Consider the following 23135-nt stretch of genomic DNA (forward strand, 5'->3'; position numbering starts at 1 on the left):
TATTACTGCCCCGAAAGAGAAACGGTTCTTATCTAAAGGTATCTCTGTTGATGCCATGGTGGTGGCCGCAGCCACTAAGAAGGAATTAGCTGATCCTTCGGTACCTGTCCATCCTCCTAATAAGGAGTCTAGGACCATGGACAGGTACAGTAAGCGGATGTTTTCCTCAGCGACCTTTGCTATGTGGTCGCTGAACTACTTGTGTCACTTCACCCATCTCCAGAGGGATTTACTCAAGGATATGGGTGATGCTATGCAGGATCCAACAGCTGTGGGGTTCCAAGACAAAATGAACTCCCAGTTGGCAACCCTGAATTCGATTGTCAACTCCTCCATGCGGCTTATCTCATATGCGGCCGATGGGGTGAGTAGGGCCGCAGGCACAGGTGTAGCTTTACGACGCCATGCCTGGATGCGGCTTTGCAATTTTGTGGACCCTTTCAAGGCGTCCTTCACCAATTCCCCCTTTGATGGCTCAACGTTGTTTGGATCTCAGGTGAAAGATACATTGACTAGGTGCGGGCAGGAAGGTAAGACTCTGTCTGCCGTGGGAGTCCGTTTTTCTACCCCTTCCAGACCTTATCCCAAAGGTCAGAAGGGGGAAAGATGTGGTTCCGCAAACCACAGGGAGTCTCATCTGATGCACAAAGTCGATTCCCCTCTAGAGGCAGAGGGGGGAACAACAATAGATGCCGCCCTAGAGGCAGAGGTAGTCCGCAAAACCAGGGTAGCAAAGAGACTTTCTCTGATAAACCCTTTCAGCATCCCTGAGGAGCTGCCCGGCTGTCCACCTTCGGAGGCAGTCGGGGGAAGATTATCACTGTACCCAGAAGCCTGGCTTTCCCTCACTCAAGACAAATGGGTACAGTTGATCATATCCGAGGGTTACAAAATCCCCTTTATTCACATCCCATCCCAACCCAAAGGATCCCTTCCAGATGTTCCACCCAGTCTAAGGGAACAAGCAGCGTTGGAAATATCAAAGCTGCTATCAAAAAGAGCTATCCAGCCAGTCCCAGCAGACCAGCAAGGATCCGGAATCTACTCCAAATTCTTTTTGGTACCAAAAAAAACAGGGGACTGGAGACCAATACTGGATCTCAGCAAGCTAAACAAGTATGTGAAGAAAACAAAATTCCGGATGGTCACGCTACAGTCCATTCTACCCTTCTTGGGTCAGGACAATTGGATGTGCTCCATAGACCTTCAGGATGCGTACTACCATATCAAAATGCACAGACGCTCCAGGAGGTTTCTCCGCTTCAGGCTGGGAGCCAGTCACTACCAGTTCAGAGCCCTGCCCTTTGGTCTCACTACAGCCCCCCGAGTGTTCACCAAATGTATGGCAGTGGTCGCGGCTCACTTGAGACGTCAAGGATTCCAAGTGTTTCCATATTTGGACGATTGGCTCCTTACCGCCACCACCAGGCGTCAACTTCTTCTATCCAGAGACTTCACCATTCAAACTTGCCAAGCTCTAGGCATTTCAGTAAATTTAGAAAAATCTGCCTTGTCGCCTTGTGCCACCTTAGACACAGTTCATCTTTCTGCCAGACTGACACAGCAAAGAGTATCAGATATCCGCAAACACGTTTACCTTCTGCTTCAGTGCAACAAGATCAAAGCCAGGGTAGTCTTGAAGGTATTAGGACTCATGGAGGCTACCATTACACTTCTCCCCTTAGCTCGTTTTCACATGCGGATCCTCCAGTGGATGCTGTTTTCTCAATGGTCCTTCCAACAGCTCCCGATGTCTCACATCATTCTGCTAACCCAATCATGCAAGAATCACCTGTCTTGGTGGATGACATCACCTCAAGTTCTTCAGGGCAGACCCTTCATCCCTCCCCCCCAATCGCCACGGTGACAGCGGACGCCTCCCTGATCGGGTGGGCATTATCAGAGCAGGACAGTCCAGGGCACGTGGCAATCTTTCGAGTGCCACTTGCACATAAATGTCTTAGAGATGAGAGCAGTGCTTTTAGCGTTGCAAGCCCTTCAGGACTCTCTTCCCGCAGGGACTATTGCAATTCAGACGGACAATATGTCCGTAGTGTGGTACATCAACAAACAGGGCGGAACCAAGTCCTATCCCTTATGTCGAGAGGCACTCAGACTTTGGCAGTGGGTGATTTCTTCTCAGCGGTTTCTGATAGCAACACACATTCCCGGGAAGTCCAACGTGATTGCGGACAAGTTGAGCAGGGCTATTCTCATGCCTCACGAGTGGTCTCTAAAAAAATCAGTGCTGGAAGAAATCTTTCAAAGATGGGGCCGGCCTTGCTGCGATCTTTTTGCTACTCCCCAAAACAGCAAGTGTCACGATTTCTTCACCCTCTTCCCTCTACCAGGCCAACCCACCAGAGACGCTGTAGTCCACGATTGGCCCTGGGGACTTCTGTATGCCTTCCCCCCTTTTCCACTGATCTCTCAATTAATTCAGAAAACTATCGCCTCGAGAGTCACTATGATCCTCATTGCCCCTTACTGGCCTCGACAGATATGGTTTCCGTTCCTGCATCATTACCTCTTGGAGCAGCCTTGGCATCTGGACCCAGTGCCAGATCTTTTGACCCACCAGTCGGGCCAGCTGCACCACTCCCTCCAATCTCTCAACCTCACAGCGTGGTTTCTCCGATTCCTACCCTAGCCAGGCTTCCCTTACTTTCTCATGCGGTCCGTAACATCTTGATAGCCTCTCACAAGTCTTCTACCAGAAGGATTTACAATAGTAAGTGGAAACGTTTTTCCTTCTGGGCAGCATCAAAAAATATAGACCCCTTCACTGCACCTATCCAGTCTATCCTAGACTTCCTGGCAGAGCTCTTTCATTTAGGCTCTTCCTCATCTACCATTAGAGTACAACTAGCTGCTATATCTAACTTTCATGTAGGTGTCTCGGACTCCAGTATCATGTCCCACAAACTCTGCAAAGCCTTTCTAAGAGGTGTCTTTTTGCTCAAGCCCCCAATCAAAGATTCCCCCACCGCAGTGGGACTTGAATTTTATCCTAGCGTCCTTGATTCTCCCCCCCTTCGAACCTGCGGCTTCATGCCCTCTTAAGTTGCTCTCATGGAAAACACTTTTTCTAATAGCCATAACATCAGCTAGAAGGGTATCAGAACTTCATGCTCTTTGCAGTCGTCCTCCTTACTTAGTTTTCCATAAAGACAGGGTGTCCCTCCAGACTAATCTGTCCTTCTTGCCTAAGGTTTCCTCTGAGGCAAATCTAAACCAGACTATCGATCTCCCTGTCTTCTTCCCTGATTATTCCAACAGGTCGGAACAAAAGTTACATTTTCTAGATGTTCATCGCGAACTTCGATATTATTTAGACAGGACTAAACAGTTCAGGAAATCTGACCAGCTCTTTCTGTCTTATGCGGAAGGAAAATTGGGCCTTCCAGTTTCTAAAGTGTCCCTTTCAAGATGGCTTACCTCTATAATTACCTTCATCTATGAAATCAGACATCAAAAACTGCCTTCAAGACCTAGAGCTCATTCAACCAGGGCATTAGCTACATCTGTAGCTTTTCTGGACAGGCTATGAATAGATTCAATTTGTGCAGCAGCCACATGGGCTTCTCCTCATACCTTTATCTCACATTACAAATTGGATATGGCCTCCAGAAACTGTGCCAACTTTGGTTCCACTGTTCTCAAGAGTCTGTTCCGATAAGCCACCCGGGGTAAGGTGATAGTGACGCGGTCCCATCCAGCAAGAATGAAGGCGAGATTGACAACTTAACATTGAGAAGTTATGTACCTACCATAACGTTCCATGTTAGTTGTCTTCTTCTTGCCTTCTTTCTTGTGTCCCACCCTCCTTCCCCCCAGCCTGGACAGACCGATAGGAATTTTTGGGATCTTCCATTGGGGCTTCCTTCCCACATGTTCTACCACCTCTATTCTCCCTTTTATATTTGTGGTAGCTTCCATACAGGTTTATATAGAGGTGGGTTCCTTTTCTCTCTCTTCTCCATACTGTGGAGACTAGAACTGCTTGGTTTTAGCTATCAAACGAGTTCTGAGTAGTTACCACCTAGCATTGTGGGATATAGGGAGCCTCGAGCCGGTGGAATTAGCTCTCGAGCTTTAGTATTGGCCGAGTCGGAGCCGAGGATCGGCTCTGAACCCATCCAGCAAGAAAGAAGGCGAGAAGAAGACAACTAACATAAAACGTTATGGTAGGTACATAACTTCTCATTTTACTTCTCTGTTGGGTGTGCCTAACCATTTTTAACCTATATTCGGCTTATCCATTTCTGCTCCCTGGCCATACTCTACCCCCACCCCACCAAGTGTCTTATTTTCTGTTTGTGTGCTGCTGTGAGCAGTGCAGTTCAGACATAAAATTCTTAAGTATACTACTCTGTTAATTGTCATTAAACAGTTCTATTGTGCTTTAACAGTTTAGCAACCATTACCTGACATATGTACTTGATTCCTTCATCTGTCCCAATCACACTGCTTCAAATTGTCCCCCTGCAATGTTTCTTAAATAACTGTGCTACTTCATGCTTTTACATATCTTAACATTTACTTAGCCTAACTGAATCCTTGCACCTTTGACAATTTACCTTTTTTTAAACAAGAAGCATCTTTATTAAACCATCACTTACAATATAAGCATACATTTATATAAAGGAGAATAAACCACATTAACACGATCTTAGCTGCAAGCATTTTACATCACAAACCATACTTAACACACTCCCGGTTGAGAACATTATGCATCACTTATCTACCCAATTGTTTCCAGTCAAACATTACGTAGCTCATTTAAGTCCTGCTTTCTTTTAAACCTCATTCCTCCCCTGTATGTATTGTTCCCACAACTCCTTTTTTCCTGTGTAGTTTGTTCCTACCTCTTTCTAAGGATCTCAGTTCCAGTTGTTTTATCTATGTTACTACATTCACTACTTCTAATATAGTTGGTTTAGACTTTGATTTCCATTTTTTCATTACTGCTTTTTTGGCAGCCACCATAATTAGAAACAGCAAGACCTTACCATGTCTAGGCAGTTCTGATTCTGTATCATAGCTCAGAAAAATCATCTCCCTCGTCACACCAATCTGTCCACCCACCATCTTCGACAGTGCATCCAGCAATCAAGCAGGGAATCCTTAAACTCCACCAGCTCACTGCACTCTCAGAAAATATGTTCCCAATTACTTCTTTCTTCCCCGTCACCCTCCAACATTTGCTATCTACCTGAGGAAAAATTCTCTGAAGTCTACTTGGGGTGTAAAAATATCTGCGTAAACATTTTCAAGCAAAAATCCTAAATCTTCTAGATTTTGTTGCATATTTGGAAGACATACACATTTCCTCCCATTGTTTCTTTGTAAATTGCTTATCCAGTCTCTCTCTTCCTAATCCTTTATAACCTCCTCTGATTGATTCTTATAATTTATCATGCAATATTTTATATGCTCTTCTAATTATTCCTTTTTTAATGGAAGCTTCTGTTCTAGATTCTACTAAAAACTCTGTCAGTGCTGGTCTTTTGTTTAGGACCCCCTATTTCTTTCTCTTTGCCTATACTGTGATGTCAATCCTTGATAGGGAAGGCAATCTAACCTGCAGTCCATGTAAGTTCTTGGTGTCTTCCCATTCTGTCATCTTTCCCTCTCTAGTTGTTTGCTTTCGATACCTTGGTTCTTTTGCCAGTTTTCTGCAGTAAATTCCAGCCCCCTCTTGCCTGTTGTCTATACCCGTAATTGCAGTCATCCCTATCGGCAGAATCTCTTTTCTCCATTCCCATGTTGGCTTCGTTCTTAGAATGCTTTTTGTTACTTTATGGATATAATATTCTGCATGGTTATTGTTGTTCTCCTTAAAGGTCTGCATCCAAAATCCCAGTCTCTCCTTGTTTCTCGTGCTTCCCCCTGTTTCAACATCATCCCTTTCCAATTGGAATTATAGATCTGAAGTAGTTTACTTCATTTGGTCTTCAACCTGTGGGAATACGGATCCATATCAGATCCAAGCCGGCAACTTTACTAGCATCTGCTCCGAGCTCCAAGCTCCTCCACTTACCCACAATACACCTACACTACCTTCCATCCCCAGATCTCGTTTGCCACGAATAGCTTATGCATCATCATCCTCTCTTGAGCTCCAGGTTTTCAAGTGGGTAAAAAACTTTTAAAGTATCTCTCTTCTTTAAAAATTTTTAGGCAGTGATAGAATAGGTTCCCCTTTCTCCTCCCCTCTCTTGGTGTGTCGAGTTGCAGTGTTTTAGGGTCGTTAGCTTAGTTTGAATAGTTGTGTGGATTTTTTGCTCCCCCCCCATGTCTCTGTGTGTGAGAATGGTGAGTGGGTGTTGTCAGAGAGAAAGAAAATAACATTTTCTTTTAAAAATTTCTTTCTTCTGACAGTATGGCTGATGAGCCTATTTTCAAAAGATGCACCAAGTGTGCCAATAAGTTATCCCCTGTGGATGGCCACACTCTGTGTGTCATGTGCTTGGGCATGGCCCATCTGAGTGTAGAATGTTCTATATGTGCAGGGTTCAACCCTCGCACCATTAAAGATAGGAAGGCCAAGTTGGCCCTGAAAGGCCTTCTTCCCCCTTCAGAGACTGTTGCCTCGTCTTCGGCTTCGTTCACAGGCGCTGCTGTGGCCACCTCTCCTTCTCTTCCCCTGGCTTCTCCTCCCTCTCAGGCTGGGACTCAACCTCCTGTACAAAAGCCTGTGGAAGCGGAGCAGAAAAGGGGCAGAGAGAAGGAGAGAGAGTTGAAGGCAAGGGAAAAGCGCAAGAGGTCTCTGGACCTCCCTTCTCCTGTAAAAACCTTACAGATCTGTGACTCCCCTCAGCTCCGATCTCTGAGGTTCTCCCCGGAGCCGGAGGAGACACGCTCAGCTTCTAGGGCCTCGGTGCCCGACCCACAAGGTCTGAGTCCGTGCCCTCATCGAGGTCCACCCAGTCTTTGTCTGAGGTCAGTATGGATAAAATGATGAGGAGGTTCATCCTTACTCTGCTCCAGATGGGCGGCTTGCCAGCCCCCTCTCCCTCAGGAGGGGGGAGCTTGCTTCTTTCTTTCCAGCTGATATCTCCTTCTCCAATCCGTCCATCGGGTTCGGAGTATTCGGATCCGAGGATGGCTTTAGTCAGGAGGTCAGTGCTTAACAGTACCTACTTCCTCGACGCCGACAGTTGCCTTGAGCATTTCGGATCCGACCAGCTCAGATCCGAGCCACTTTTGGAGCCAGAGCTTGGGTGTTGGATCCAAGGGAGTGGAACCTTTTCCATCTGCTCCACCTTTGTCGGGCCAAGTTCCCTCCCTCTGAGCTCCATTCACTTCAGGCCCGGCTCCGATTCTCTCATCGGACCCTGGGAGACTGGCCTTCTTATTGGTTTCTCAGGAGGTTCGCTCTCCTTCAGCATTCAACATGGTAGAAAGGGTTCTGTCTGCTAAATCGAGACCCCTGACTGCCCCCTCGGACTCCAGCCAGACCCTGTCAGCTCTTGTTACGGTCCCCATCATTTTACCAGCGGGACAGCTTGTGCTCGAGGAGCCCCAGACGGTTCCCCCTGAGGAACAAGTGGCTTGCACATTCCCCCCCAGAGAGCCCTACCGGAGAGATGCCTGAAAATTGACATAATCTGAGCCAGGCGTTGCACCTCATGGACATGCCGGACCCAGCCGCCCTAGCCGCTCCTTCCATAGCATGTGAAAGGAGTCGCATGGACGTATTGGAGACTGCTTTTAAAGTGGCCATCCTCGTGGAGAATGAGGCCCTGTACTCCTGCGACATGGACTTAGGGGGAGACTCCTCCAGCTCCTTTAGCAGGTCGCATTGAAGTCTGGTGACATGGGCCAGGTAGTTCAGCACCCTAATTGAAAAGGTAGCTGAAGCGTTAAACCCGCTTCCCTAGGCGGTCCGTCATCCGCGACTCTTGGTCAGGAGGGTGAACCGAGGAACTCTCCTGAGCAAGTTCCTTCTTTTTGGCTGCTGCTACCACCATAGTGTCTACGGGGGAGCCCTTGTTCCATGCTGGTCTGTCTATGGGGGGACTTTAAATTTTGTCGGGTCTTTTTGGAATTGGTTCCATGGTGTCCGGCTCCTTCCATGCCCGTGAGGTGACCAGACCCACCAAAGGATCTGTGGGAGGGGACACCCAGGAAGTAGATGGGCCCATGCCGAAAGCCTCCAGGAACACGGACTCATCAGAAGAAGGTTTGGGGGCAGACCAACCTCCCCATTGGCGCAGGATTTCCATGATGTCTCCAAAGGAGACATCCTCAGGAGGTGACCTAGGAGAACCTTCGCCATCATCCAAGTCCATATCCTCGGTGAGGGACTCGGGGGCATCCAAGTGCCTCCTCTTGCATGTATGCTTGCAAGGCATGTCTCCAGTGGGGCTCTCCAGGGGGAACTCTCAAGCCACTTGTTCCTCAGGGGGAACCATCTGGGGCTCCTTGAGCAAGGGCTGTCCCTCTGGTAAAATGATGGGGACCGTAGCAAGAGCCGAGGGGGTCTGGGTGGAGTCTTAGAAGGCAGTCAGGGGTCTCGATCCAGCAGAGTGAACCCTTTCTTCCATGTCGAACGCCGAAGGAGAGCGAACCTCCTGTGAAACCAATAAGGAGGCCAGTCTCCCCAGGTCTGATGAGAGAATCGGAGCGGGGCCCGAAGTGGACAGAGCTCTGAGGGAGGGAAATTGACCCAACAAAGGTGGAGCCGATGGAAAAATTCCACTTCCTCAGATCTGACACCCAAGCTCCGGCTCCGAGAGTGGCTCGGATCTGAGCTGGTCGGATCCAAAATGCTCCAGGCAGCTGTCGACGTCGAGGAAGCAGATATCGTTGTCGCCAACCGACCTTCTGACTAAAGCCAACCTCGGATCCGAATACTCCGAACCTGATGGATGGATCGGAGAAGGAGATATCGGCTGGAAAAAAGGAAGTGAGCTCCCCCCTCTTGAGGGAGAGGGGGCTGGCAAGACCCTCATCTGGATCTGAGTACGGATGAACCTCCTCAACATTTTATCCATATCGACCTCAGACAAAGACTGGGTGGACCTTGATGAGGCCACAGACTCCGACCTTGCAGGTCGGGACACCGAGGCCCTAGAATCTGAGCATTTCTCCTCCGGCTCCGGGTAGAACTTCGGAGATCGGAGCCGAGGGGAGTCACAGATCCGCAAGGTTTTTACAGGAGAAGGGAGGTCTGGAGACCTCTTGCGCTTTTCCCTTGCCTTTGACTCTCTCTCCTTCTCTCCCCTTCTCTCTGCCCCTTTTCCGCTCCGCTTCCACAGGCTTTTGTACAGGAGGTGGAGTCCTAGCCTGAGAGGGAGGAGAAGCCAGGGGGAAGAGAAGAAGGAGAGGCGGCCACAGCAGCCCCTGTGATCAAAGCCAAAGACGAGGCAACAGTCTCTGAAGGAAGAAGAAGGCCTTTCAGGGCCAACTTGGCCTTCCCATCTTTAATGGCATGAGGGTTGAACCCCGCACGTATAGAACAGTCTGCACTCAGATGGGCCACGGCCAAGCACGTAACACACAGAGTGTGGCCATCCGCAAGGCATAATTTATGGCCACACTCAGTGCATCTTTTGAAAATAGGCTCGTCAGCCATACTGTCAGAAGAAAGAACATTTTTAAAAGAAAATGTTATTTTCTTTCTCTCTGAGAACAGCTCACCACTCTCGCACACAAACTCTGAGGGGGGGAGGGGAAGCAAAAAATCCACACAACTATTCAAACTTAGCTAACTACCCTAAAACACTGTAACTCGACACACCAAGCAAGGAGAGGAGAGAGGGGAACCTATTCTATCACTACCTAAAATTTTTTAAAGAAAAGAGATATTTTAAGTTTTTTACCCACTTGAAAACCTGGAGCTCAAGAAAGGATGATACATAAGCTATCCATGGCAAACTAGATCTGGGGATGGAAGGTAGTGGAGGTGTATTATGGGTAAGGGGAAGAGCTTGGAGCAGATGTTAGTAAAGTTGTCAGCTCGGATCTGATACGGATCCGTATTCCCACAGGTTGAAGACAAATGAAGTAGAACTACTCAGATGGAATGCTATGATGAGTACATAACTTATTTTTTCTGCTTAACTGTGTAGCTCTGAAATACCCCTTCCCCTTCAAATTGGGTAATCCCAATCTGCCCCGTTCTACTGCAGGAATCATCTTATTCCACTTGAATCTTGCAGTCTTCCTCCTAGATAAATTCCTTAAGCTCTTCATTAATTGCTATCCTCAAATTCTCTTCTGTTTGATAAAAATATGCTTGCCTTGTTTATAAGACTAAAGGTACTAAAAACATTTTGACTGCTTGTATCTCACTATCCATATCCATATAACAAAGCTTTCATTTTCTTTTTATATTATCTTTTGTTTAGTCTGTTCCAACATAACCGTAGCTGCCGCACCAGTATCATTTTTAATCCATACTCCTAAATACTTCATTTTATCATGTCCCCATAAATAAGGATATTGCTGAACCAATTCGTGTGTGGGTACATAATTTACCACTATTGCCTTAGTTTTAACTTCATTAATTTTGTATCCCAAAAAGATTTGAAACTGTCTCAAAATGTCCCACAACACTGTAATGTCTCTCTCTGGTTTTGTTAGGTATAAAATAATATCATCTGCAAATAGAGCCAGACTTTCTTGACTAGCTACCAGTTATATCCTTTAATTTCTGAGTCCCTTATTTTCTTTGCCAGTGCTTCTAAATATAATGCAGATAACAAAAGGGAAAGAGGACACCTCTGCTCAAATTATCAGAGAGGAACCAACCCACTGTAATTTTCACCCCTGATCCCTCATATATCCTCCTAATCAACCTTATTATTTTATCAGGCAGTGCAAATGCTGCCATTGCTCTGTGCATAAACCCCACATTACTCTGTCAAATGCTTTCTCTGCATCAAGACCCTCCAACAACAATGGAATTTTCTTACATTCTGCTTCCCTCTGGCTCATCATTGTTCTATTAATGTTGTCAAATGTTTGCTTCCCCTCCACAAAAAACAAATTTATCCATATCTGGCAATTTTGTCATTACTTTTGTCATTCTTTTAGACATTATAGACATGAACACTTTGTAATCATGGTTTAGTATTGAAATGGGCCTGTATGAAGCTGGATCTGATGGATCTTTATCCTCTTTAGTCATTACAGCCACCACTGCTTTCTTCTAGGATGTCGGTACTTCTCCTCCTCTTAAAATACTGTTAAACAAAACTTTCCAGATTTTTCTCTTCCTAGCTTCCAAACTTCCACAGGAATACTATCTATTATTGGGGACTTTCCTGTAGATTGGTTATACATCACAATTTTTATCTCACTTCCTCTTGTCCTAGCTAGCCATTAGTAATTGAGCCTCATCTGCCTCTGACCTTGGCATATTTAATTGTTACATAAACATTTCCATTTGTATCTTTTCTTGGTTTCCATATTTCTCTGCTTTATACAGACTTTCATAGAATTTTTGAAGCATTTCTAATACCTCCACAGGATCTCTTACCTTCCTTGGTATAGGCTCCCTAAGCATGGCGACAGCCCTTTCTCGTTTCTGTTGCCTGAGTAGTTGTGCTCAACGTTTTTGTGCTCGGGTGTTATTATCAAAAGAGTTGCTTAACAGCAGTCTTTCTAAACTTGTGCATATTATCAAGATAATCCCTTATTTTCTGCTTAGCATTTTGCACATGATCTACTTCTTATTCTGTGAGATTACCCCTATTCTGCAATAATTTAACAGTTGTCAGTCCCTCTAAATAATTCTTGTTACTTCTTCACCATTGCTCCCATTCTTTTATTTTCAAACTCCACCTTAATTTTATCCCACTCGCTAGCTATATTTTTCAGAAGCAATTTATATCCTCTCTAATAGCCCCTGAATAATTTCCACAACCCATTCCTTAAATTCCTCTCTTTTCAGCAGATAGCTGAGAAAGTACCAGTGTCTCATTTTTATTTCATTAGCCTGTGTTTTTATTTTAGTTATTGTTGGTGCATGATTTGAAATGGTTATTGGGTGCATATCAGTACCTTCAATTAAATGCACATATTCTTGTGAAATGTAAATTCTGTCTAGCCTAGCCCAGTTTTTATGTTTTGGGGAATAATATGTAAATTCACTCGGAGCTACTTTTACTTAATTCACATCTTCCATGCCAAATACAAAAACTGTACACACCCATGTTAAAATGCCAGGTTTTTGTGATATAAAAGAATGAGACCACAATAAATAATTTCAAAACTTTTCCCACCTTTAATGTGACCTATACCTGTACAATTAAATTGAAAAACAAACAAATCTATTAGGGGAAAAATATAAAAAATAAAAAAACGTACAATAAGCTGGTTGCATAAGTGTGCACACCCTTAAACTAATACTTTGATGAAGCACATTTTGATTTAATTTCAGCATACAGTCTTCTTGAGTAGGAGTCTGTAAGCATGGCACATCTTCACTTGGCAATATTTGCCCACTCTTCCTTGCAAAAGTGCTCCAAATCTGTCAGATTGAGAGGGCATCTGTTGTGCACAACCCTTTTCAGATCACCCCCATAGATTTTTTATTGGATTTAGGTCTGGGCTCAGGCTGGGCCATTCCAAAACTTTAATTTTCTTCTGGTGAAGCCATTCTTTTGTTGATGTGGATGTATGCTTGGGGTCATTGTCGTGTTGAAAGGTGAAATTCCTCTTCATCTTCAGTTTTCTAGCAGACACCTGAAGGTTTTGGGCCAAAAGTGACTGCTAATTGGAACTGTTCATAATTCCCTCCACCTTGACTAAAGCCCCAGTTCCAGCTGAAGAAAAGCAACCCCAAAGCATGATACTGCCACCACCATGTTTCACTGTGGGAATGGTGTTCTTTTGGTGATGCAAAGTGTTGTTTTTGCGCCAAATGTACCTTTTAGAATTGTGGCCAGAAAATTCAGCCTTGGTCTCATCAAACCATAACACATTTTCCCACATGCTTTTGGGAAACTTGATGTATTGTTTTGCAAATTTTAGCCAGGCCTGGATGTTTTTCTGTGTAAGAAAAGGCCTCCATCTTGCAACCCTTACCCCATAGTCCCAGACATATGGAGAATATGGGAGATTGTTGTCACATGTAGTACATGATCAGTACTTGCCAGAAATTATAGCAGCTCCTTCAGTGTTGCTGTAGGTCTCTTGGCAGCCTCCTTGACCAGTTTTCATCTTGTCGTTTCATCAGTTTTGGAGGGACACCCAGTTCTTTACACCGTCATTGTTGTACCATATTTTCTCCACTTTTTGATTGTCTTCTCTGTGTTCCATGGTATATCCAATCCTGTGGAAATTTTTTGTACCCTTTTCCTAACTGATACCTTTCAACAATGAGATGCCGTTGATGCCTTGTAAGCTGTCTGCCAACCATGGCTTTTGCTGTAGCAGGCAACTGAGTAAATGTCAGGAAAATCCTACTAGGACAACTGAACTTTATTTGGGGTTAATTAGAGTCTCTTTAATTGATAGCAGGTGTGAACCCAAGAAGACTGAGTGCTGTAATTAAATCAAAAGGTGCTTCAACAAAGTATTAGTTTAAGGGTACACACGCGTATGCAACCAGCTTATTGTTTTTTTATATATATATTTTTCCCTAACGGATTTGTTTTTCAATTAGATTGTACAGGATATAGGTCACATTAAAGGTGGGAAAAGTTTTGAAATGATTTATTGTGGTTTCATTTTTATATATATCAAAAACCTGGCATTTTAACAGAGGTGTGTACTCTTTTTATATCCACTGTATTTTCATAAATTCATTCAAAAATCTAGTCTCTTTTGTTATACTTTACTTTCTGGGCCCCCCAGGCACATCTTCACTGCAGCAAATCAAATTCCAGTCCCCACCTATATGTAATATTCCTTCCCTGAATTTTCTTAAGCTCTATTGCACCAGTTTTAGGTGGAATGTAAATACATGCCAGTGTAATTCTCCTCCCTTGCCAGTAGCCCCTTCGCACTGCAAATCTGCCATTATCTTTTTATCCTCTTCTGTCACTATTGGTGCTTCTCTTGCAGTTAATATAAGTACTCCTGTTTTCTTTTGTCCCGTGTATTACACTGATTAGCCATCCTGAAAACCTTTCTTTATCAAATTCACATTTTCAGTTCTTTCCAAGTGTGTCTCCTGTAACATAGCTATTTGCACTCTACATTTTTTGATACAGTTTACTTTTCATTCTTTAATGATCTGTGAAACTGTTGACATTTAAAGACATTACAGAAAGCATCATTGCATTAAAAAGTTATTCCCACCTTTTATGCATAGCATCTTTTTTGTTAAATGTCTAGTTCCAGCTTTTGTGTTACATGCATATACTTTTTGGTTGGTTGAACTTTTATACAGTTGTTTCTTGTTATATCCATTTGAGCCTGTGTCACATCTTAGCAAACGTTTTGTTTTATTGAAAACCCCAAACACACAAATATGCACACCCCAGTACCCCCTAAAACCTATTAACTTAATATTAACAGACAAAACTATGTATATCTTCAAATATTAGTTTTATACCCTCCTAACAGGAACAAGAGTCCCAAAGTGACAGCCACACCTAGACTTGAGTTAACCTAAAAGAAAGGTTATTCATGCTAAAATGCATGGTGCAACTTGTGTTTCTACTAAGTGCTAATTCATTTTGTCATAGGTTTATAGCTCTCCCAGCTGGGAAAAGCCATGAATGCTTTCAAAGCACATTATGTCCTACCCAGTTTCTCTTTTCTGTTTTTATTTCTCAGCCAGTCGCTCTCCACCAGACTGTAGTCTGTTTCTCTTTATCAGATTATCTCCATGGAGACATGAGAACCAGACAGCCAGTTTCTCTTTATCAGATTGTTTCCATGGAAACATGAAGACCAGCTGCAGAATTGCTACTAAGTAAACATGTATTTGCTAGAAAAAAGCCTCATAATAATCTATATTCTTTTTCATTTACTTGCTCTCTCTTAAAACTTGTTATTAAATCAATCTAAGGTCCTTAATCCGGTCATTCCTCTATGCAAGAATGAGAAAAGCACATTATTTTTTCTCTTGTCATTGTTTTTTAACTAGGTTTTTTCTTTTGCATTGCAATGCCTACATTTCTTAAAACTGAACAAGAAGAAAGAGAGAAGGAAGAAAGAAAAGAAAAAAAGAACATCAGCACCTGTTTACAATCCCTATTGCACTTAAAAATAACTGAGAAAAATGTACTTTATAACATGTAAAGAAAACCATACACCACAAAAAAATAGTACTATAAGAAAAAAATCTTTACTTACACTTAACTTCTCCCTCCTCTTCCCCTCCCCAAAGCATGTTTCCGAGCATTAATGACATGAAGTAGGGCATATGGTTTAGAATCCCCTAAATTCTGAAAATGTCCAATATTTCCAGATTTTCTTCTGTCATATTTCACAAATATAATTATTGCATTGTAAACCCACATTAAATTACTAGTGTTATTCATGTTCATCTCTATCTCCCAAGTCCTGTCACTGCTTCATTTCCAGCATACTCATTTGTTGTAGTCAACTCTCGTGTTCCCTTCCTTCTCCAACATTTTCCAGTGAAACATTGGATAAGGTTTCACAGGTACAGTCTCTCTGTGGTCTTTATTACCAGAAGAACAAGAAGCAGAATCCCCTTCTGTTTCACAACTTACTTTTTGTTGGACCGACTTTTGTATTGCCTCCTTACCATCTATTTCATCAAAAAATGATTTTGTCCGTCCAGGGAAGAGTACCTTGAAGACAGTTGGGTACAGCAGTTTGAATCTTACACCTGCATATCGACATTCCCTGAATAGTGGAATAAATTTGCTTCTTTTCTGTCTGGTGTACAATGAATAATCATTCTCACAAATATGCTGCTGTTTCCCACTTTTAGTACTATGTCCTTCTGCCACAGTTTTGTCAGAATCAACTCATTTTGCTTGTAGGAGTGCATCTTTACTATTAAAGGTCTAGGTTGCATTCTCATAGCCACGCTTGGAGCATACACATGATGTGACCTTTCAACTAGCAACTCTTGCTGTGGAGTACCAGTCCAGTTGCTTATTTGTGCTTTCATAAAATTAATGCAGTCTGTTCCTTCCAGCTTCTCTGGTATAGCTGAAAGTATCCAGCTTCCCTATGTTCTCTGTCTAATGCTGTTATTTTTTGAAACATCTCTTCCTGAGCAGTTTCATATTCAGCCAGCCTTTCCTTCATTCCGACCTCTGAGATTTGCAGCTTTATCACCTCATCTGAATAACTGTTTAAAGCTTCTTCCATTTTTTTCCAACCTTTTGTTGTTTGTGTTGATATACTCCATCAGTGTTTCATTTATTTTAACCAGGTCTGTGTACAGTTGTCTTGAACTCCAGTAACCTACAGGAAGATACATGTGTGGAGACTGCATTGCTTTTTGCTGAACAGCTGCAGATCTTTCCCCAATCAGTGGTTCTTCCTCACTTTTTGTAGCTGTTTTTTCCAGGTCCTCTGTATTTATTTTTTCCTGGCATCCAGGCATACACTTACTAGCCAGTTACTGACAGTTACCCATTAACACATGTCTGCTGGCCTTCTCTTCAGAGTTTCACACTGGGAGAGCTAGAATTAAGCTGTTACTCGATGTGCAGCCATCTTGGAAGTCCCATTTCTCAGAGTTTCTTGGGTCCCTGGTGGTCCAGGGTACTGTTCAGCCTTTCCCTCCTTCCGAAGTAGGAAAGGGGAAAGGAGTTCTCCTCCAGAATGTTCCTGGCTCCTCAAAAATATGGCACTTGGAGACCTGTTCTGGATCTCTCCCTTCTCAGCGCCTTTCTAAAAGTTCCTTCTTTTCAGGTGCTTTCGCTTCAAACTCTGTTTCCTTTATTACTTTCCAAGGCTTTTCTGGTGTCCTTGGATCCGAAGTATGGTTGCCTTCATATTTCCTATTTACCCTTTTTTCATGGTGTTTTTGCATTTCTGCTTCTTCCTCTCATTTTCAGTTATCTACTTAGTCCTTGTCCTCTACTACCCCAAGGGTATTCACAAAATGCCTAGCTCCTGTGATTGTGTTTTGCAGGCTCCATGGCATTCAGATGTATTTTTTTGTTTAGACAACCTGTTGGTCAAGCACTTACTCCCAGTTGCCTGTTACAGGCTCTGGAGTTCACCACCTCTCTCCATCAAAGTTTGGGGTTCACTATCAACTTCCAAAAGTCTTTCTTGACTCCCCCTCAGGATCATGTCCTTCTGGGTTGCAATTTTCTAACAGTGCCAGTGTTGGACTGCCTTCCAGCTCCAAAGGTTTTGTCCATGACAGCTTTAACAGCCTCTTCTTCTGCTGATTGCCATTCCAGCCAGGGAGTTTCTTCAGGCCGTTGGATTCATCGCCTTTTCTGTTCCAGTGCTCCCTTTCACTTGACTGTATATGGAAAGTTTCAGTGGTGCATTAAATCAGTTTGGCTTCAGCATTACCATCCTCTGGATTCAGAGTGCCTCTCCTTCCTTGTCTCGAGCAGTTATTCGAGTGGTGTATTCAGCAACTTAGCATCAACCCAGGTCTGCCCTTTCAGCCTCTGGTTCCTTCTCAAGAACTGTTCTCCGATGCTTCAGACATAGGGTGAGGGGCTTCCTGTGGTCACCTGAAAGTTCAGGGTTTTTAGCCCCCCCTCCAATCAGAAGATGGACCATATCAACATCAAAGAAGAACTCTGATTCTGTCCCTTTCAGGTTTTTCACCCTATGCTATGTCCAGGTCTCCTGAAAGTTTGCATAGACAGCACCACAGTGATGTGGTATGTCAACACAAACAGGGGGCGCAAAGTCTTACCTTCTTTGCAGGCTGGCTTTTCAAGCCTGGGATCTGTCTATCAGCTAACTCTTCAGGCAGTGTATATTCCTTCAGAACACAATCTAGTGGCAGACTCCTTAAGCAGGTCCAGTACACAGGCTCACAAATGGATGCTTCAGAGATGTTTCTCGGCATAGTCCATTTGTGGAGTATTCCTCAGGTAGATCTTTTTTGCCTCCCCTCTCAACAAGCAGCTCTCTCTTTTTTGTTCCAGAGTGCCAAGCTATTTGGCATGGAAGATGGATGCCCTTTCTTTTCTTTGGAAGGGGATGTTTGTGTGTGCCTTCCATCCTGCAGAATATTCAGCTGGACTCCCTAAAAATCTTGCTGGTAGCTCGCTTTTGCCCAAGACAGCACTGTTTCCCCCTCTTAATGCATCTGGCCAGGGGCAATCACCACAAGTTACCTCAGTGGTTGGATCTCCTGACACAGGATAAGGGGTCACTCATCCATCCTCACTTGTCCACTCTTCAACTGACAGAGAGTGATGGGGTTTTTATTCCTTTTCTGCACCTCTTTTCTGAGGACATGCTCAGAGTTTTACAGGAGGCAGGAAAACCTGCAACCAGAAGGTCTTATATGTCCAAATGGAAAAGATTTTCTGCCTTGAGCCATACTCAACCAGGGCCCTTTTCAGTGTGGGTCCCTCTGGCTCTTTCCTGTTTGTGTGAATTTCTCCAGGCTGGATCGGCCTGTTCTTCTGAAAGGCCCATTTACCAGCTATATCTGCTTGTCTGCCTTTAAAACCTACTTTGGCTTCTCATTTTGAAGTCAAAAAGTTTCTTAAAGGCATCCTACTTATTAGGCCCTCAAGGAAGACTATTTTCTCCTTGGGACCTTAATTTTGTTGTAGAAAAATTGCCTCAGACTCCTTTTGAGCCTGCAGCTTCAGCTTCTCTGCAGTACTGTAAATGGGAGACTGTCTTGTCGCTTGCTCTTACTTTTGCTCACAGGGTTTCAGAGCTTCAGGCACTAATAGCCAGTCCTGCTTTTTTTTTTTTTCACAGAGACAGGGTGTCTCTTCATATTAATCCTTCTTATATGCCCAACTTTGTTAAAAAGTTGTCCTCAAATCATATAGTATAACTCCCTTCCTTTCTTCCTTTTTCTAGGACTGCTAGTGAGAGGGTCCTTCATCCCTTGGATTTGCACAGACAGCTCAGGTATTTGTTTAAAACTAAGACCATTGAGAAGTCTGACCAGCTTTGTGTTTCCTTTTATCCCAGGCATTGGTTATGGCTGTGTCTAAGCAAATCATCACCTCCTGGATATCTAAGGCAATTTCCTTTTGTTATCTTTTCATGGAAAATATCTGTTTACTTTCACTTTGGCTGTTGCCTCTTTTGGAGCTTTTTTTCAAGGATTTGGATGCCAGTTCCATCCTTGGAAGCTGCTACTCGGTCTTAGCATTATAAATTGGATACGTTTTCTAGGGTCAGAGCAGGTTTTTGCTAGGACCATCCTGCATGGGTTTGTTGAAGGCTATTTCCAGCCTTCCATCTTTCGCTCCTTTTCTTGAGCTTTTGTACTCTCACTAAGGTGAAGAATACTGCAGCAGTGATATCGAAAGACATAGTACAGTTATGTAAAATCTTACCATAACAGTAGAAGTCCTTCCCTTCATTGTTGCAAAATTTGTCCCTCTCACCATCCCATTTTTTTCTTTTGGGCTTTGCTTTTGTTACCCATCCTGGCCGAGGGTTCCCCTTTTCCATCTGCATTTTCTCCCTGTGCATGTGCATAGCCTTCTTTTGTCCTATGGAGACTGTTCTCTACTTGGGCAGTACAGATCTAAGTAAATGCGTCTGTATGTCACCTGTATGCCCTGCATGGTGCATGGAAGCATGTGTGTGATGTACTGTACATACAAGATCTCAAGGCTTTGGTGTACTTGCTGGATGTTTGGCTATCCTAGGCAGGAGATCCTTAAGATAAAGAGAAGGAGATCTACTGTTATGGTAAGGTTTTACATAACTGTATTTTCTGCCTATCCTTGAGGATAATTATTGGTCTCAAAATCTCGTCTGGAAACATCCCTATGTCTTACATCAGCTGCCAGTGTACTATCTGGAAGGATCTAGAGGAGCACCTGAGGCTTACCATTGGGTGCTGAGTACTAAATTTGCACCTGTCATAAGTGAGTATTTTTCTGTTGTCACAAGCTTCATCTTTTTAGGCTGGTGGATTTACTTGATCTGGAGATCTGGGTTAGAGAGGTGAGGTGCATTATGGGAAAGGGGGAAGCTTGAACTTGTCAGAGTTCTCGTTATTGCTGAGCAAGAATTTATTGACAAGTCCATCCATTCCAAGAGCACCTCAATCTGTTGTTCTTGTAAGTACATAGCTTAAGTTACAAATATCTATTGTTATGCTGAGGTAATGTATGCATACAGGTTTATTTATTGACATTTGATTGCCGGGAAAGTTAGACTGGGTATGTGCCCGTTTTCAGCAGAGGCCTGGGTAGAAAAGCTCCAGAGTATTACAGAAACATTTTAAGAACAATAATTTTACAGTCTTCAAAATAGTACAAAAACATCAACATTTTAAATAATTATACCAGATTAGACAAAATGTGAAAACATTGGTTAAGAAACAGATACAACTTATGTGACAATTATTTAATATTTAGAGAATTCTTTAACCAGTTTATATAGACATTAAAGGTAAGTTGGTATACTGCAAACAGCAATTGCAATATAAAGTGAGAGAGAAAAAAACAGTATTATGACATATTTAGAAAGAGTGTCAAGGGAGAGTGATTGAAGTAAGGAAGTGAGTGATGAAGGGAGGGTAATGAGCTGTAAGGTATGAATGTAGGTACTTGTTTATATTTGGGGATATAGTTTAGCCTGGGATTGAGCAAGAACAGAGCCAGAGCTTGACTAAGAAGTCTGTCAGGATAGTTTTAAAGGACTTGGGGGGGGGGGGGGTTGACCTAATGGATACAGGTAAGGAGTCCTAGGCTTGGGCAACATGGTATGAGTACAAACCATGTCCAGCAGATTTGATGGGTTTGTGTTCAGAGAAGTTTTTGGTCAATGGATCATAATGACTAATTGGGAATGTAGTTGTCTATTTTTCATTGGATCATAATGACTAATTGGGAATGTAGTTGTCTAGTGCTGGACAAGCAGATGGATGCTGGATAATCTTATAAGTGGTGTGACGCTCCAGCACTGGCCAGTAATCAAGGAACCTCAACCCTCACCATAAACACCAGTTAGGGACGTACATTGGGAGGATGACAGGTATACACACAGTATCCACATGTCCTCTCTGCATCAAGTGCATTTTCCTTTAAAAGCACACAGAGACCACCGTCAGTCCGGGGCTGGTTTCTCCTTCTCTCTCCAGATCCACAATAAGACTTCCCACTGGCACAGCTATAGGGTTGTGATCCTAGCTGAGTGGCCAAGCCAAGACCTCCAGCATCCTGTCTGTCCAATCAGTGCTTTATGTCCCTGCCCAAGTAGATCTCACACACACACACACACACACACACACACACACACACACACACTTGGGAAAGGCTGGCACAGGTTTAGTAGCTATAACCCCTTTTGCCCAGGCTATAAGGTAGTTATCACTGCCACCAGCCATGTCCTTATCAGCTACTTTAAGGCCCTTAACAAATTGTGTCCAATCTTACTGTGTAACGTTACTATCAATACAAATGGTAGTTTGACCAAGTGTAAGGCTGTTAGGAGTGGTGTACACAGTGTCACCAAATAAATATGCAAGTACTCTCAAAACTTAAATATGTCTGACAAGTATCAGCCAAATTGAATGGTTTAAATATATTTAATTATAAATAATAAAAGAACAAAAAAATACTCAGTATATAATCACAGTTACATCAGAGCTCAAAATCACAGGAAATATTTAAAACAACATTGCAGGACAGTCTCAAGTAAATAAAGAAAACATCCAAGCAATACTTCACTATTTTCCTGACTGTATCTGAGAGAAATTACTGTATCCTGGTTAACTTGCTTACAGAGCAACAAGGCAGGCAGATGTGGTTAGTGGATGCTCGTCAGGTCAAAGACAACATACAAACTGCCCAGTCTCTCTCAGATAGTTCTTAAATTAATATCCCAAATATTACTGCTGGAATAGCTTGCAGAATGACATCACTTCTTGTCATCTGACTCTATCCCAGGTGAAAAACCCTACTGATCAGCTGGTAGCATTCAGCATCTACCTGTAGACCTCAGATCTTTTGGCAAATGCTGGAAGTTGTAAAATAATTTACATTATTCCACATTTAAAGACGATACAAAAAAGCTTCTAGTTCTAGAGACATCGTCTCCTGTTGCATTGAAACTAAAAGATAACATCTCTTTTTTATGGCCCAGCCATAAAGTATTCAATCACAACTATTCTTCTGAAGTTAACTTCTTGTGTTGCAGTTTCCATTGTTAAAATATTTACATCTAAACAGTTACAAAATTGTATATACATATCTGCTCAGTACTTTACAAAATGTCTCTTCAGCACACATCTGTACAGTATGACATGCAGTTCTAATACATGTGTAACACAAGCATCTTACATGAAGCATGTTGACATTAACAAATGACACATAGCCAATTACAAAATTTCAGACAGCTGTGCTGGCAGTATCTCCCTTTTGTTACACTTGTGTATAAATCATGTTAGCATTCACAAATGACATATATTTTTTTTACAAAATTCCAGCTAGCTGGGCTGGCAGTATCTCCTTTCATGACAGGTGGTAAGATATGTGTTAGTTGATGTGGTAGTTATAACCAGTTTAGACTTTTTTGTTCTATAAAGTGGTGGTGGTGTCTGAAAGGGGTAATTTTTGCAAATTTATCCACTTTATTGTAATATTGTTCAAGTTTTGATTTTTTTTGTGATTTCTGGAAGTTAATCAGGATGGGAGCACCATAAAATAGTGAAGGAAGGAAGTAAGTAGTGACAGGTGCAGTTGTGTTGGTGAGAAAGCTTTTGGCTGTGCAAAGCACTCCTAGTTTGTGATGATTTTTTTTATGCAATTTTTTATATGCAGGTCAAATTTAAGATTATCATGCACTATCATCCCTTATAATTTGCTATGAGATGTTGACTTCAGTGAGGATTTAAATGTTTTTTCATAAGAGGGGAATTTGGGGAAAGAAGTAGTAGTGGTTTTTTTTTTTTTTTTGGAGAGGGATGAGCGTGAGTTGAGAGTCATAAAGCCATTTTTCTGCAGCTGTTAAAGCTTCCCGAGTACTTTGGAGATGTCAGGTTGTCAAATGTGCATATGAGTGAGAAAGTCGCCTGCATATTATATTAGGGAGGCCTGTTGTGTGAAAGTGTTGAGGGTAAT

The 23135-nt window shown here is 43.0% G+C and overlaps 1 protein-coding gene across 1 annotated transcript in view; it reads left to right on the plus strand.

Moving 5' to 3' along the window:
• Positions 1-23135, plus strand: part of MED23 (mediator complex subunit 23) — a 1483999-nt gene that overhangs the window by 671327 nt on the left and 789537 nt on the right. The gene's annotated exons all lie outside the window — the stretch shown is intronic.

This window comes from Protopterus annectens, chromosome 1.part0, assembly GCF_019279795.1.
Source record: "Protopterus annectens isolate FY-2018-M chromosome 1.part0, PAN1.0, whole genome shotgun sequence".
Classification (NCBI taxonomy): Eukaryota; Metazoa; Chordata; order Ceratodontiformes; family Protopteridae; genus Protopterus; species Protopterus annectens.